Raw genomic sequence first — 18,452 nt, forward strand, 5'->3', positions numbered from 1 at the left:
AAGCAAAGGCAAGACACAAGTATTTTTTGCTTTTACTAGTTTAATCATGGCCTCTGATGGAACCTCCAGTAAAATCCCAACTCCCTCTAAGTGAAAGCCTTACAATGGCCAAAAGAGTCCTGCACAATCTGGACTTGATTACCTCTCTGGCCTCATTTCTAACTGCGTTTTCCTGATCTCACTATGTACCAGCTACACTGCCCTTTTTTGTTGTGGTTCCTCAGAATAGGCCCATTCCTGCCTTGGGGCTTTGCACGTGTCATTTTCTGTCTGAATAAATCTTCCCCTCGATGTTCTCAGGGCACACTCCTTCACCATTGCTAAGACTTTCCTTGTCACCATCTCTGTGAGGTCTTCCCTGACACCCTTAAAAATGAATTCCTGGCTGGGTGTGGTGGCTCATGCCTGTAATACCAGCACTTTGATATGCCGAAGTGGGTGGATCACTTGAGGTCAGGGGTTCAAGACCAGCCTGGCCAACACGATGAAACCCCATCTCTATTAAAAACACAAAAATCAGCCGGGTGTGGTGGCACACACCTGTAGTCCCAGCTACTCAAGAGGCTGAGGCAGGAGAACCGCTTGAACCTGGGAGGCGGAAGTGGCAGTGAGCTGAGATTGCATCACTACACTTCAGCCTGGATGACAGAGCAAGACTCTGTCTGAAAAAAAAAAAAAAAAAAAAAAGCAATTCCCTCCCTTAACAGCCACAATCCTATTCCTGCTTCATAATTTTTTTTCTATAGCACATAAAGTCATCTACCATCCTGTATCTTTTTACAATCTGTCTTCTCTAACTGGAAAATAAGCTCTACCAAGGCAGGTTCTTGTCTGTTTTGCTGCTGCACCCAGACAGTGTCTGGCACATGGAAGGCTACAAATACTTATTTAATAAATGACTGAATTAATGTTTTCTTTTAGATTCCCCTGCTTGAAAGATTAGACAGTAACTCTATACAAAAAAAAGAAAAAAACCCAGAATGTTTCCCCACTCTGTATGTCAAATTAACAAAGTTTATTTTACTAACAAGTTTCAGGTTTATGCACTTACTATTAATGAGTCAGAAGATTAAGACTTCTAAAAAGTTGATACAAACATAACTATATTTTCCCTTAACAAATGTATAATATTGGCCAGCCACAATGGCTCATGCCTATCATCCCAGAACTTTGGGAGGCCAAGATGGGTGGATCACCTGAGGTCAGGAGTTTGAGACCAGTCTGGCCAATATGGTGAAACCCTGTCTCTACCAAAAAATACAAAAATTAGCCTGGTGTGGTGGTGGGCACCTGTAGTCCCAGCTACTAGTCAAGAAGCTGAGGCAGGAGAATCGCTTGAACCTGGGAGGCAGAGGTTGCGGTGAGCCACGATGGCGCCACCGCATTCCAGCCTGGGTGACACAGTGAGACTGACCTCAAAAAAAAAAAAAAAGTGTAATACCTGTTTTTAATGATAACAATGCCATTGAGGGCACAAAGAGACAAGAACTCTCACGTTCTGCTGGTGCGGTGTAAATCAGCATAACTATTATGGGAATTACTTGACAATATGTAGCATAAAGACTGAGTACTTACTATATATACTATTTAAGTTTGTAAAAAGTGACCACATTTAACTTTTATAGTCAGAAAAAAAAGTTTTTTAGAAGAAAGAATCATGCAAAAATATGTATCATTTCAATAAAAAAGTTCTTCAGCACCTTGGAAGGCCAAGGCAGGCAGATCACTTGAGGTCAAGAGTTTGAGACCAGCCTGGCCAACATGATGAAAACCCGTCTCTACCAAAAAATACAAAAATTAGCAGAGCATGGTGGCATGCGAAGAGATTGCAGTGAGCCGAGATCACGCCACTGCACTCCAGCCTGGGTGACAGAGTGATACTCTGTCTCAAAAAAAAGAGAAAGTTCTTTATACTGTATTTGGACGCCAACAAAAGCAATAAAGGTTTCTGTTACATATCCAGATGAAATATCTCAAGAGGGTAACTACAGTTAGAAAAATAATGGTTTTTTACTTAGGAACTAAAAAAAGTTTTATAGCAGTTTCCAGAGTGGAAGGGAAAACAAACTCTACGGTGTTAGTGTTCCACATAAGAGCATAATTTTCTTCTAAAGAAAGATTTAAGATAGGAACATTTGTATGTAGCATAAAACGTGGGACTGATGTGACAAAGAGCAGGTAAACAATTTCATTCAAACTTGGTGACTACGATGACATAGGGAAGATAATTCACTAAACGAAATTGCCTACTGGGTGACATGACAGATACTTCCGAGTATACATATAGTGCTTATACTTTTGAAGGAATACGTCATCTATGTTAAAGTTGGCATAAGCCTAGATCCAAAGGTTACTTTCCAACCACAATACTTATTACCTGAACCAAACCCTGAGATAAGAACAGATCTGAGATAAAATACACAGGCATCTGATATACTAGTTCTATTTATTACTCTGATTTCCATTTGAAGGTCTTATTGGTTGTCTTAAAAAAAATTCAGCACATAAATTCTCAAATTCTTAAAGATAGTTGATATATTCATGAGACAGGTGGCTGCCCAAACTAGTTGTTAAGAAAGGAAGTCCTACTCAAACGCTTGCAGCAGGCAGAGTGTGTTATTAGAGAAGAGTAACAGTTTTCATTTGTAACACTTCAGGATTCCAAGTGCTCAAAGCTCTGAATAGGAGCCAGGTTTAAAGGGTGAAAAAACACAGAGCATAAAAATTAAAAATATACTCAACCTCACAATAATGAATAAGGCACAGAGGATTAAAGACTCCACAAAAAATTTATAAATGAAAATAATTGGTAATTGAAACATATGGTCCTTGAACAAAATTTAAATGTAATAATTGTAATCAAATATCAAGGTGAAGACATATTTTTTAAATGCTTCCTTTGGCTAAGAATGCTTCAAGAAACCCTTCTATAAATATCAACTATGTCTGGATCACACTGAACTTAGAAAGTAACATAAGAAGAACATGAACTAGATTGGAGATCACTAAATAGTCCCACACTCAGTAGGGAGAAAATATTCTAGAAGAAGGCTGGGCATGGTGGCTCACGCCTGTAATCTCAGCACTTTGGGAGGCCCAGGTGGGCAGATCACCTGAGGTCAGGAGTTCAAGACTAGCCTGGCCAACATGGTGAAACCCCATCTCTACAAAAACACAAAAATTAGCCAGAAATAATGGCGGGTGCCTGTAATCCCAGCTACTTGGGAGGCTGAGGCAGAAGAATCGCTTGAACCTGGGAGGCGGAGGTTATAGTGAGCTGAGATCGCGCCACTGCACTCCAGCCTGGGCGACAGAGCAAGAATCCGTCTCAAAAAAAAAAAAAAAAAAAAAAAAGAAAGAAGGAAGGTATTCTAGGAGTTAAAAAGTAGTAAAAGAAAGCTTACAAGGAGAACAAAAGGTGAGCAGTAATTGAAATTTATTTAAAAACACCCACTAACATGAGACAACAGAAATGCAAAATATTAAAATGCAAGCTGGCCAGGTGCTGTGGCTCACACCTGTAATCCCAACACTTTGGGAGGCCAAGGCAGGAGGATCACATGAGCTCAGGAGTTCAAGACCAGCCTAGGCAACATAGTGAGACCCTGTCACTAAAAAATTAATTAAATTAAAATAAAATGTGAAGTTGCCAAATTTATCAGATTCCAAAAAGAATCCATAAGGAAAGAAAATTTCAGAGCCTCTCATTCTCTGATAAAAGAAGACCATTATTCCAAAGTATGGAAGGTTTTCCTCATCCCTCTCCCTCCCTCAAATAATGACTATAAATACCAAAGTGTTGGACCCAGTGGGAGAACTCAAATAATGAGATAGTTTAGGACAAAATCAAACCATTGAAACAAAAGAAGAGGAGAAGGAGGAAGAAGAAGATGAGGAGGAGGACAAAGACCAGAAAAGATATGTACAAAGTTGTTCACTGGTTGTCTGTAATGTAATGGGGAGAAAAAAGGAAAACAATTTAAATATCCATCAAAGGGACTGTGGAAAACCTGTGAAATATTCATACTGTATAATAAAAACAAAACAGCTAAAATGGGAGACCTAGATCTGAATCTACCAACATGTACAGATTTTGGAAAACAAGAATGAAAACAAGACTGCTGCAGAACTTATATATATATATATACACACACACACATACACATACATATGCACATATGTACTCACACGTAATTTATTGTCTAAATATTAAGCACGTAAAGCAATACATTTTCATACATACACACATACATACACGTCTACATTGCACTGGAATGATACACGCTAAATTCACGGTAACAGGTAGTCTCTGGTAGTGAAGGATGGAAACAGAACAGAAAGTATAAATAAATAAAACTTTAGCTGACAGTGTCACAGTCTCTTTTTGTTTGGCTTTTTCTTTTTTTAAGCTTTTCAAATCTATGAATTCAGGAAAAATGGTAAATTAGAAAAGCTAAAGATTGCTTAATGACTTGTGATACAGAAAAAAAAGCTAAATAGCTTAAAGCAGTATTTTAAATAGATACTAATGCAGCCTAAATCAAACCAAAAAGAGCCAATGAATTCAGTCCAGATCATCTCACTAATGAAAATCCTGTGTTGGTAAATATTTTTCCTATAGCTGATGGGAATCATACAGCACTGGGGTTCCTTAAGCAGAGAAAGTAAAGGGACTGACTTTATATATGTCAATAAGAAAGCACATCCCTCCCTTCCTCCCTTTCTCTCTCTCTCTCTCTCTCTCTCTCTTTCTTTTGGGACGGGGTCACCCTCTGTCACCCAGCTGGAGTACAGAGGCTCAATCTCTGCTCACTGCAATCTCTGCCTCCTGGGTTCAAGCAATTCTCCTGCCTCAGCCTCCTGAGTAGCTGGGATTACAGGTGCGCACCACCATGTTAGTGAGGCGGGTCTCGAACTCCTGACGTCTGTGATCTGCCCACCTCAGCCTCCCAAAGTGCTGGGATTACAGGCGTGAGTCACCGCGCCCCAGCAGAAAGCACATCTTAAAATAATGTTCATAGTAATCCGACATATCTTCATAGAGACCATAAATCCTTATATTTTGCCTTAATTTTGTTTATTCCTCTAAGAACCAATCTCTCTTTTAATCATCTCAAATTTCAGTACCTGAAACTCAAAGACAGATTATAAAAACAACACTTCAGGCTTTTTTGCCTTCTTGAATTGACTTAAGCTTTTTTTCCTTCTTTCAAATATGTTTTTCCTCCTTCTTCCTTGACTTTTCCCATCTCCAACCTGTTGTGTTTTTTTTCCTTCCATTCTCTCACCAACAGTTGCTTTCAACTGCTAGCAAGCCTCTGGCATATTTATATTTTTTCACTTCTTAAAGGAAAAGATGCTCCCACTCCACAGCCCAAACGTCAAATAAAGGGGAAAAAATTTATGTACAAAGTACTAACCATATTTTGATATCTTTCCTTTCTGTATTATGGCTAGGAATAAAGCTCTAATTGCCAAACAAGAGAGCAAAATCAAACTTACCTGTACATTTTATCATCTTTATAACATTTAAATTTATCCAGGGTCCTCTGTTTCACAAGTCACTTTGGTTAGGAATTATAAGGCCACTTAAAATAGGCCACTATAGTTGAGCACTATAGTCTAGTGGAAACCATAACCTCAAGATTCATGGTAGACAAACAACCTAGGCCAGGTGTGGCAGCTCATGCCTTTAATCCCAGCACTCCGGGAGGCCAAGGTGAGCACATCACTTGAGGTCAGGAGTTCCAAACCAGCCTGGCCAACATGGTGAAACCTCGTCTCTACTAAAAATACAAAAATTAGCCCAGCATGATGGCGCAAGCCTGTAATCCCAGCTACTTGGGAGGCAGTGGCCACAGTGAGCCGAGATCATGCCACCGCACTCCAGCCTGGGCGACAGAGTGAGACTCTATCTCAAAAAAAAAAAGAAAGAAAAAAGAGAGAGAAGCAACGTGTGCATTTCCACCCCCATCCTCCTTTAAAAGGATTTCCAAGGTCCTTTCCAGTTAAATGCTTTAAGCTATATAACCACTCCCTCATAAACAGTATTCAATGTTTCACAGTCTTCAAAGTACTCTGACATTTATGATCTTATTTGGGATTTTCAACAGCTCTGTGAGGCACACAGAGCAAGCAAGTATTTTACAAATAAGGGAACAGAAGCTCAGAGTTCCAATTTGCTGTGGTCACATGGCTATTAATGGGCTTGAGTTCAGAACACAAAGTCTTTTAACTCCTAAACCAACGCTTTGCAATTCCTTTGGCGTGACTCTTAGATCAGGTATGGTCTTTTATTCAACACGTAGGAGTGGGAAAAATACCTGAGAAAGATACTTATATTCCCTAGCTTTCAGTTCCAATTTCATTTTCAAGTGGCAACTCAGTATGAATGTATGTTCTTTTGGCAGGGCAAGGTGACTCATGCCTGTAATTCCAGCACTTTGGGAGGCCAAGGCGGGCACATCGCCTGAGCTCAGGAGTTGCAGACCACCCTGGGCAACATGGTAGAACCCTGTCTCTACTAAAAAATACAAAAAAAAAATATTTGCCAGGTGTGATAGTACATGCTTGTAGTCCCAGCTACTCGGAAGGCTGAGGCTAGAGAATCACTTCAGCCCAGGAGGCAGAGAGGTTACAGAGAGCCGAGATCATGCCACTGCACTCCAGCTTGGGCTACAGAGTGAGACATCGTCTTAAAAAAAAAAAAAAAAAAGGACATTATTTTATTCTAATGAATTTGGAGCACCATTATTAATGGAGACCTCAACAAATCATTAATGGGTTCATGTCTACTTCCACGACTAGATCCTGGGAACGAATCTTATATTGTAATTATTTTTATTTTATTTTTATTTTTTTATTTCTTGAGATGCAGACAGAGTCTTGCTCTGTCACCCAGGCTGGAGTGCAGTGGCGCAATCTCGGCTCACTGCAACCTCCGCCTCCCAGGTTCAAGCAATTCTCCTACCTCAGCCTTCCAAGTAGCTGAGATTACTGGGATTACAGGGGTGCACCACCACGCCCAACTAATTTCTGTATTTTTAGTAGAGACGGGGTTTCACGATGTTGGCCAGGCTGGTCTCAAACACCTGACCTCAAGTGATTCACCTGCCTTGGCCTCCCAAAGTGCTAGGATTATAGGTGTGAGCCACTGCACCTGGATGTTGTAATTATTTCAGAATGACTTTTCATGCTTTAGCACCTAATCATCAGTTTTTTCAAATAAAATATCTATTGTTTTAACATGCCAGAGTAATTTTTCTAATCTAAGTTTTCAAGAAACCAGTGTCTTTCTCCACAGCTATCTTCCTCTCCTTCGCCACAAGCTTACAGAATTAAAAAGCACAATTTTTACCATTCTTTAATTATACTCATTTCAGGTGTCTAACATGACTAAAATACTAACTGGCACCTCTTCGTCTCAATTGCTTAAGCTAAAAACCCTATCTTTTCCTATCCTCTTTATCAGGAAGTCCTGTCAGCTGTCCTGCTTCTCAATGTATTCCACATTTATCCATTTCCGTCCAAGCCAGAGTTTTCTCACCTAAATAGTTACTGGTTTCTAATCGATCTCCCAGCTTCCTCTGTAGCCCAATTTATGTATTCTTCACATGATAGCCACAGTGGGCTTTTAAAATGTAAATCCAGATATTGCTCCTTCACTTAACCATACTTAGAATTCCAGCTCTTTATCTGAACCTACAGTCCTGTAAGAGCTGGCCCATTATACCAAATTCATCACCTACCACTCTCCCTTATCACTAACTTTACTCCAAAAACACTGGGTTTTCTCTCTACAAACAAGCCAAGATTGTTTCCATCTTAGGGCCTTTGCATTTTTCCCTCAGGCTGAAAGAAACTTCTTCCAGATACTCACATTGCTTCTTGTTACTTGTGGTCTTCTCTGACCACAGCCAAAAGCAGTAGCTCTACGCCTACACCTGCTATGAATGTTTCATGTGACTTAATCCTCTACACTGTCTACAGTCTATAGCCTGATCATTCGGGTGCACTTATAATAATCACATGTGGTCCTGCAGGGCTGAGACTCAGAACCTAGACAATGGGGGCTCTCCTGAAAGAATGCCCATTTCTAAGTCTGAAGCAGCCCACTGGTCTTTTTCTTTTCAGTGCCCAACAGAGTACCTACTAAACTCTTTTTACTTTGGGTGTACAATTTTTAAACAAAGACATACTTAATCTTAGAAAATTTTCCTATGATGTTGTTTAGGTCTCTCTTTTTAAAAATTACATCACACTTCTAGATTCTGTATTTTTTTATTTGCCTTAAAGAAATCAGCCAGGACCGGTGGTGTCCCATTATGACTAGTCTTTTTTTTCTTTAATTGATAGAAAGTAAACTATGGGCTGGGCGTGGTGGCTCATGCCTGTAATCCCAGCACTTTGGGAACCAAGGCGAGCGGATCACCTGAGGTCAGGAGTTTGAGACCAGCCTGGCCGACATGGTGAAACCCCACCTCTACTAAAAATACAAAAATTAGCTGGGCATGGTGGCGCATGCCTGTAATCCCAGCTACTCGGGAGGCTGAGGCAGGAGAATCACTTAAACCAGGAGGCAGAGGTTGCAGTGAGCCAAGATTGTGCCATTCCACTCCAGCCTGGGCAACAAGAGCGGAACTCAGTCTCAGAAAAAAAAGAAAAAGAGGCCAGGCATGATGGTGAACGCCTGTAGTCCCAGCTACTTGGGAGGCTGAGGCAGGAGAATCGCTTCAAACCGGGAGGTGGAGGTTGCAGTGAGCCGAGCTCGTGCCACTGTACTCCAGCCTGGGCAACAGAGCAAGACTCTGTCTCAGTAATAATAATAATAATCAATAAGCAGAAAAACAAAAAGTAGAGATTATGAGTATTTCTGGAGATAAAGATCTAAATAATACCAGCAATTTTAACAAATACCTTATACAGTGATAGTAAAAATTGACGAAACTTGCTAACACTAAATTTTTCCAGAGTAAAAGACTAAGCTGATTTGAATAAACTGATGGAAGTTATTAACACTCTTTGTGGGCGAGAAGTTTGTACCTAGAACATCCTGTATTGTGCGTAGCACAGAGAAGGTGCTTCACAAGAAAAGTCTGGTGAATAAAGGAATAAAATAGCTCTGGAGATATAAAAGGACTTAATAATATCCAGTCAAATGATTTCATTTTACAGATCAAGGAACTGAACCCCAAAGCAGCTTAGTGGCTTGCCCAATGTGATAATAATACATACAGGAAGCCAGCAGCAGAGTTCGGAACAGTACCTAGCTACTAGCTATCGTACTATCTCCCCACAGTTATGTGGGGAAAAAAGAGATGTTGTGCTCAAGAATTTCAGTGTGGGTAAATGAAAGATAAAAGATTGGTGAAAAATAATCAGACTGTAATTCAGGACACTGGTTCCAATAATGATTGATAAATTGGAATAGCGCAAGAAAGACATTGGTGAGGCACTATAGTTACCCATTAAGTAGGATCCAAATGGGCTACCAAATTCTCTCCATTATCAGAAAGGATACTAGAAACAAAACCAGAAAACACACACAAAATTGCCTTCCCTCAACCTAGCTTTCCAGTCTTGTCTAATGTGACTGGTCAAATTAAGTCAACTGTCAAGCTACTCAATTACACTGCTCAGTCTATATTCACAGTAAAATTAAAGTGGCTATACAAACTGGATTCCTCCTAAGGATATGGAGTTACAAAGATAAATTTGCAACTCTATTTGTTCCTGGCTCCTGTAACCTTTTCTTATTTTCAATTCAACCAAACCTTTACTGATTAAAACAGCACAGACATAATTTGATTCATTCTTAAGATGTGAAAGGTATCTTTATTTCCTGAATAAAAGGCATCCTTTATTTCCTCTTTCAAAGCAAAGATTCATCCTATCATCTTAATCAAATTAGTATCAAATATTTAGAGTACCCATTTTGTGATAGGCCTATGGATCATTTAAATTTTGGAAGAATAGGCCCGGCACTGTGGCTCATGCCTGTAATCCCAACACTCTGGGAGGCCAAGGCGGGTGGATCACTTGAGGTCAGGAGTTCCAGACCAGCCTGGCCAACATGGCGAAACCCTATCTCCACTAGAAATACAAAAATTAGCCAGGCGTGGTGGTGGGCGCCTGTAATCCCAGCTACTCAGGAGTCTGAGGCATGAAAATTGCCTGAACCCAGGAGGCGAAGGTTGCAATGAGCCAAGATCGTCCCATTCACTGCACTCCAGCCTGGGCGACAAAGTGACACTCTCAAAAAAAAAAAAAAAAAAAAAAAAATTGGAAGAATAAATTTTCCCTACCTATACTACTATAGGTTGATCATCCCTAATCTGAAAATCTGAAATGCTCCAAAGTCCAAAACTTTTTGAGCACGGATATGATGCTCAAAGGAAATGTTCATTAGAGCATTTTGGATTTTTAATATTTGGATTAGGGGTGTAAATATTTCAAAATAGGAAAAAAATAAAAAATCTGAAACACTTCTAGTCCCAAGCATTTTGGATAAGGGATGCTCAACCTGTAGTAGAGTCACTACTACAGACAGATTTTAATCTTAAAGCTAACAACTAATCTTAACATTAGTAAATGTGTTTCTATTGTTTGTGCCTTTGTCAATCAACATAAAAAAATATTCATTGGATGCAGTTTGAATGTCCAGTCCCAGGCTGAACTGCCATTCTCACCACTGCCAGTGTCTCTGTGTGGTTTGAATAAGGAGAAAGTGTTTCTGGCCTTGAAGACCCAGAAGAAGACTCAACTTAAAAGAATAACTCATATTTTCAAGAATGTAGAGTTTCTCTTCAGTACATAAAATTTCCTCCATTAGACAATTTCCTACCATCTCTTAAATTCTTCCTTTAAATAGCAAGCCATTTAAAAGTCACCAAGACTATACCCCAACCCTTTTACCCCTGCATACCAAATGGAACAAAAACACAGTAAAACCAATTTTAAACATCTAGAATAGTCAGATAAGAATTCAAATCAGGAAGGGAAACTTTGGACTCTAGACACAAATTCACTTCAAATAATACTTAAGGAACTTGTAAATATATTTCTAAGGGATTGGGTCCCTCAAAGTTACAAAACATGGGGAAGAGTTAACACTACCACTTTATCATTATTGCCAGAGGTGGTTGCTTTAAGAACTGTCTTACAAAGGTCAACGTTTTATTGGGTCTTCCAAAAATCAGTCCTTCACAATGAGAAATGGACATCAGTCAAATAAACTGCTAGAATAAGAACAAGTCAATATATTCATAAGCTATTCATAAGCTATTGATATTCTCAGGGCCTGAATTCTAGTGCAGGTTTGAAGATACTTTCCTGAATGTGAATTTCCTCATTCTTCTTTCCCTCATCTTTAATTGAGGGTGACTCTAAGGTCCCTTCAGTGCTAAAGTTCTATGCCCCTTTGGAAACACTGTTAAAATTGTATCTACCTTTCTTCATATATGCATTTTATTTTAAAGAAAAGCAGTATATATATATGTAACTTAATTCAAAAGTTACAAGAAGTTACAATTGAAAAGTAAGTTTCCTTCTAGATTTCAAATCCCTCTCTAAAGGTTTTAGAGGGATTTTTTATATCTTCAAAAAAAACAACAAAAAAATGAACATAACAGGCATCTACCAGCATATATATATATATAATACAAATATATATATATATAAAATACAAATATATATATATATAATACAAATATATATATAATACAAATATATATATATATAAAATACAAATATATATATATATATTTTCCCTGTAGACATACTTTATTCTTTCTAATGGTTGCGCAGAATTCCACTGTTACCCTGCTGAATGGTTTCCATGCTTTTGCTACTGCAAACAATGTAGTAACAAGTGTATCTAAACATAAGCACAAGTAGGCCCAATAGCCTGCACGCTGTTTACTTTGATATTGTGAAATTACCCTCCAAAATATATGTACTTCCAATGTGACTCCCACTTGAGCATCTACCCTCCTTGATACATTCAGGATGGTCAGAGATAGTCAAAGAGTGGGTACAAAAAAAACCAAGAGCCAGTGAGATTTAGACCAAAAAAAGAAAAAGTCAAAAATGCCTTTTATAAATAGAAATATATAATACAATATACACAATATATAAGTATATAATAGATATGATATGTGGTACTTTGTTTACAAGATTTAAGTGTTGATGCTTCCTTGCGGAGCTCTGAACGAAGATATAGACAGAAAAAAAAGTTTTTTCTATTCAAGGAGAGTAGGTGAGCAACTTGTATTGCAAATCCTATGAATCCCAAGAAGGCCTAATTCTGTCTTAGATCAGGACGTGAATTTAAATGTACAACTAAATTCCACTACATACAATCTGGCCTCTTTCACCCAGAAATGGTTATCAGCACAGCGAAAGTGAATTTAGTTCCTCGTCTTTGTCCCTGACAAAGGACACCTATTAATGCAGCCATTAACCCCCAATTAAATAGGACAGTGCACGATTCCAGAGGTGATAAACATGTTAGTAAAACACACAGACAACAATTCTTCGGGCATTTTTAAAACTGTTTTTTACTAGTGACAGTCTCGCTATGTTGCCCAGGCTGTTCTCAAACTCAGGGACTCAAGTGATCTCCTACACTGACCTCCCCAGAAGCTGAGACTACAGGTATGCTGCCACCACACCCAACTAAATGTTTAATTAAATAACTGTTACAATGTCTGGCATGCAGTAGACACTGAATAAGTAAATTATTAAATTAATTCATGGCATCCACTTTGGAAATTGCATGTTAGTTTCTTTTTTCTTCTCTTTCTTTTTTTTTTAAAGAGATAGTAGCACTTTGTGAGGCCGAGGCCAGTGGATTGCCTGAGCTCAGGAGCTCCAGACCACCCTGGGCAACATGGTGAAACCCCATCTCTACTAAAATACAAAAATTAGCTAGGCGTGGTGGCGCATGCCTGTAGTCCCACCTATTCGGGAGGCTGAGGCACAAGAATTCCTTGAGCCCCGGAGGCGGAGGTTGCAGTGAGCCAAGATCGTGCCACTGTACTCCAGCTTGGGCAAAAAAAGTAGCCTGGTATGGTGGCACATGCCTGTAGTCCCTGCTACTAGGGAAGCTGAGATAGGAGGATCATTTGAGGCTAGGAGTTCAAGGCTGCAGGTTGCTATGATTGTGTCTGTGAATAGCCACTCTAGCCTATGCAATAGAGTGAGAGGTATCTTTAAAAAAGAGAGATAGACAAGGTACTCCTATGGTGCCTGGGCTGGACTTGAATTCCCGGGCTCAAGGGATCCTCTAGCGTCAGTCCTCCTAATAGCTGGGACTACAGGCACACACTATTGAGTATCATCTTAGTTTTAACTGAAAGTATTTGCAAAGGACTATGTAAACACAAGGCAATTATAGGAGTGGGTGTGTATGTATGTGGTGAGGAGGAATATATGAGTTCCTAAAATCAAAATAAATGTATGTGAAGTTCCCATTTTCCTTTCCTGTAACTTGCTATTATAAATATTTATTACATCTTTGATTTTAACATGCTATTAATTTTGAGGAGGAAAAGAAAAAAGCAACACTTTGCTCTTAAATTGCAATGCAAAAAAACCTGCATATTTTAGAATCAGAGAAACTTAGTATATCTAAAGTGGTATATTTGTTTTCAACTGAAGCTCCCTCTAATTTTGTAAGTAGGAAAATACAATTTATGAAAATTCATATGAGACTATTCCCAACACATTATTTCTTCTCCTCACCCAAGTACACCAACTACACCCAACACTAAATCTCTTTAAGAAAACTGCCCCCTACCGTGCCCAGCTATGAGAGAGACTGAGGCAGGGGGAATTTCTTGAGCTCAGAGGGTCAAGTCCAGCCTGGAAAACATAAGAAAACCCCCTCTCTTAAAATAAATAACTAAATAAAACAACAACAAAACTTGGTCCCAGTTTCTTCTACTATCAGGAGTCACTGAAACACAAACCTCACAATTTTAAGCATCAGTGGGAAGAACTCAGAATCAAAGCCAACCTTATATACACCTACACATAAAACCAACTGGTATTATGCTGAGAACCAGAAATCTCTTTCAAAATGAAGGCGGTCTTCTAGTCTTTGCTCTGACTACACCACAATTTATTGGTAGGGCCCAACTGCAGACACTGGGCTCAGAGCAAATACTTCCAGGTATCCAACAGGGCATGAACTGGAAAGGGGAGGGTGAGCTGAATTAAATGGGATGGAAAGCCAAATATTAGAGTTACTTTGGGGCCAGGCGCGGTGGCTCATGCCTGTAATCCCAGGCATTGGGAGGCCAAGGTGGGTGGATCATGAGGTCAAGAGATTGACCAACATGATGAAACCCAATTTCTACTAAAAAAATACAAAAATTGGCCGGGCATGGTGGTGTCTGCCTGTAGTCCCAGCTACTAGGGAAGCTGAGGCAGGAGAATCACTTGAACCCAGGAGGGAGAGGTTGCAGTGTGCCAAGATCACACCACTGCACTCCCATCTGGCGACAGCAAGACTCTGTCTCAAACAAACAAACAAAAGAATTACTTTGGGCCAGGTGCAGTGGTTCATGCCTGTAATCCCAATATTTTGGGAGGTCGAGGTGGGAGGATCACTTCAGCCCAGGAGTTCCAGACAACCTGGACAACGTGGCAAAACGCAATCTCTACAAAGAAATACAAAAATTAGCCAAGCGTGATGGCTCATGCCTGTGGTCCCAGCTACTTGGGAGAGTGGGGTGGAAGGATCACTTGAGCACAGGAGGCAGAGGTTGGTAGTTATCTGGGAGGTCCCCAAATTCTATCACTAATAAAGAAACCCTTACCTGCAGGCATATGATTTGAGTTGCAGCTGAAGAAAAATTAAAATCTTCTAGGTGCTTGAAAATTCTACTTATGGCCGGGCGCGGTGGCTCAAGCCTGTAATCCCAGCACTTTGGGAGGCCAAGACGGGTGGATCACGAGGTCAGGAGATCGAGACCATCCTGGCTAACATGGTGAAACCCCATCTCTACTAAAAAATACAAAAAACTAGCCGGGCGAGGTGGCGGGCACTTGTAGTCCCAGCTACTTGGGAGGCTGAGGCAGGAGAATGGCGTAAACCTGGGAGACGGAGCTTGCAGTGAGCTGATATCCGGCCACTGCACTGCAGCCCGGGTGACAGAGCGAGACTCCGTCTCAAAAAAAAAAAAAAAAAAAAAAAAAAGAAAATTCTACTTATTACAGTCAACATCCCATTTATCAGACTGAATTCCACAGATTAGTAAATAAAAATTTTAGGTTAAGTGTTTTCAAATAAAAATTTTAAACAACACCAAAACAAAACAATAAAAACCACAAATATTCCAACCAACAATTAAACAAACAGGCCTCGGACTGAGGAAAAGGAATCACACCCCTCAATACAATCTACTGTTTCCAAGACACAAGAATCTGTTTCTTGGACTTGAGATTGGTATTAAGTGGCAGTGGACCAAGGAGAAAAAAATAAATGACATAAAACAAACCCAAAAATCAAATCCAAAGACAATTTAACACTGAGCTTGCACGTACTGTCAAGAACAAATTAAAGCAATGTTTGCTGGGGTTGCCATAGCAAACTACTATGACATAAAAGAAAACAATAGCTCACAATAGGCTGTAAACAGTCTAGTAATCAAAGTGCGTATTTATTGGTTACTGCCTATAGCTGTCAGAAAAGTTTATCCAATCAGATCAGGTAATACATATAACTTTCTTTCTTTTTTTTTTTTTAAGAGATGGAGTCTCGCTCTGTCACCCAGGCTGGAGTGCAGTGGCGTGACCTCCACTCACTGCAACCTCTGCCTCCCAGGTTCTAGCAATTCTCCTGCCTCAGCCTCCCAAGTAGGTGGGACTACAGGCACACACTGCCATGCCCAGCTAATTTTTTGTATTTTAGTAGAGAAGGGGTTTCACCGTGTTGCCCAGGCTGGTCTCAAATTCCCGAGCTCAGGCAATCCACCTGCCTCGGTCTCCCAAAGTGCTAGGATTACAGGCGTAAGCCACTGCACCCAACCATACAAATAACTTTCCAAAGTAAGTTTTTAAATTGTTGTCCAATGTTCTTGAGATTTATAATTAACCCAATCACTTCTATAGGTATTGCATGTCTAAAAACTTTGACTTTCATGGCCGGGAGCAGTGGCTCACGCCTGTAATCCCAACATTCTGGGGCCAAGGCGGGTGGATCATTTGAGATCTTGAGTTGGAGGCCAGCCTGACCAACATGGTGAAACCCTGTCTCTACCAAAAATACAAAAAAATTAGCTGGGCGTGCTGGTGTATGCCTGTAGTCCCAGCTACTCAGGAGGCTGAGGCAGAAGAATCACCTTAACCCGGAAGGCGGAGGTTGTAGTGGGCAAGATCGTGTCACTGCACTCTAGCCTGAGAGACAGAGTGAGACTCTGTCTCAAAAAAATAAATAAATAAAATAAAATGGCATTCTGCTTTATTTTGTCAACTGTTAGTGAGGTTAGTTAACTACTTTCCCCAAGACCAATTAACTCTGGTAACAATGAAGAAACTGAGTTTACTTGCAAAACTGAGGAACAGATCCTGAATCTTCAAGATCCCACCAAGTTAACAGCATCCCAAGAGGGCCTGTCAGAAGAACCAGTCAGTCACCTATGGTGCCTTACATTGGTCAAAAGTTGTATAATTTAGTGAAAAGAATGTAACACTAGGAAGGAGATACTTAAAGTATGCCCCTGAATTAAGCTCTGAACATGGTTATATACTTTAAAAAGAAAGTTCCTGAGTTTAAAAAAGTACTAGTCAGTTCTCAATTATCCATACTAAAGGATGTAAAAAGTGATATAAATATTCCAAAACAGGTATTAAAAAATAAATCCTTAACATTTTACTTTGGAATGCATGATGTAATTTTTCCTATAGATTTACATCCAAAATTCTATCTTGGCTAAAATAATAGTAATTATTTACGTAGTCTGGACATAGATTAAAAGACATCATGGGAGTGAATTCAAGATAAAATAGGAACTCAGCAAGAGATAAATGTTGATGGATAATGTATATGAGGATAATTTAAAACTATTATATAATAATTCCTCTTGATCTCACAGCATCTTCTAGCAGCTCAGTCTCAGCCATAAAATATTTTTTGAATGAAAACTTCTTTTTTCTCTTTTTTTTTTTTTTTTTTTTTGAGACAGTTTCACTCTCGTTGCCCAGGCTGGAGTACAATGGCGCAATCTTGGCTCACCGCAACCTCTACCTCCCGGGTTCAAGTGATTCTCCTGTTTCAGCTTCTCAAGTAGCTAGGATTATAGGCACATGCCACCACGCCTGGCTAATTTTTTGTATTTTTATTAAAGACGGGGTTTCTCCATGTTGGTCAGGCTAATCTCAAATTCCTGACCTCAGGTGATCTGCCTGCTTCGGCCTCCCAAAGTGCTGTGACCACAGGTGTGAGCCACTGTGCCCGGCCAGGTATTCTTAAAAGTGATGTAATAATCTCTGCATCAGAAAGAACTTCAGAAACCACCTTGTCCGAACTCTTTGATATTATAAAAGAGTTTATAATATCAAATTCTTTGATATCCACAAAAGTTGCAACATGTCTATATATAGAGAACTATAGAGTAATATAAATATTTAAGTATTGGGAAGATCTTTATTTAAATAATTCACATATAAAGAACCTTTCTCGGGTATTTCTTGTAAAAAGAGACTTCAATGTATCCAGTTTGCTTAAAATTAGGCCACATCTAGCTTTCTGCTTTATCTTACACTTGCATACTACACAACTTCAGATGTACTAAAAATAAAATCAGTCCTCTGGGACATAACTCCCATAAAAACTTCTCCACTACACCACTATACAAACCCTCCTCTTCAATTACTTGACCCTAGCCTGTTTGTCAGCTCATACATACAACCATATGCCTTTCTCAAATTTATTCATACCACCCTGAAAGCCAGAAATGTTCTACCTCCTATCTGAATACTACCCTTCCAGGTCCAAGTCAAGTCCTACCTTGTTCTGAAGCATTTCCTAACTGCCCCAGTATACTCTAAATTCCTAGTGTCACTTTCTTGGCAGTTAACAAATGTTACTAAGAACTCATTAGCTGCCAATTAACGCAGGATGCCCAGAATTTTAATTCTCTCTGTTTTTCCCCACTCCAAAATTATCTTTTATAGGTCTAGTAATATCTAGGAATTGACACTTAGAAAACAACTAATCAGATGGAAAGAAGAAAACAGTTGCTACACAAATAAAATTGATTTAGGCCAGGCGCTGTGGCTCACGCCTGTAATCCCAGCACTTTGGGAGGCCGAGGCGGGTGGATCATGAGGTCAGGAGATCAAGACTATCCTGGCTAACATGGTGAAACACTGTCTCTAGCAAAAAAAAAAAAAAAAATACAAAAAATTAGCCAGATGTGGTGGTGGGCACCGGTAGTCCCAGTTAC

The 18,452-nt window shown here is 39.6% G+C and overlaps 1 protein-coding gene across 5 annotated transcripts in view; it reads right to left on the bottom strand.

Annotated features, from left to right (window-relative positions):
- SPOP (speckle type BTB/POZ protein) overlaps positions 1-18,452 on the bottom strand; it is an 85,115-nt gene that overhangs the window by 45,204 nt on the left and 21,459 nt on the right. Inside the window, exon 1 of one of the 5 annotated variants that reach the window (XM_010360021.2) lies at positions 5,503-6,028. The exons of the other annotated variants lie outside the window; for them this stretch is intronic. The gene's annotated coding sequence lies outside the window, so the exon portion shown is untranslated. Of the gene's footprint in view, positions 1-5,502; positions 6,029-18,452 lie in introns of those variants that run through there. 5 annotated transcript variants of the gene reach the window in all.

Source organism: Rhinopithecus roxellana, chromosome 19 (assembly GCF_007565055.1).
Source record: "Rhinopithecus roxellana isolate Shanxi Qingling chromosome 19, ASM756505v1, whole genome shotgun sequence".
Lineage (NCBI taxonomy): Eukaryota > Metazoa > Chordata > Mammalia > Primates > Cercopithecidae > Rhinopithecus > Rhinopithecus roxellana.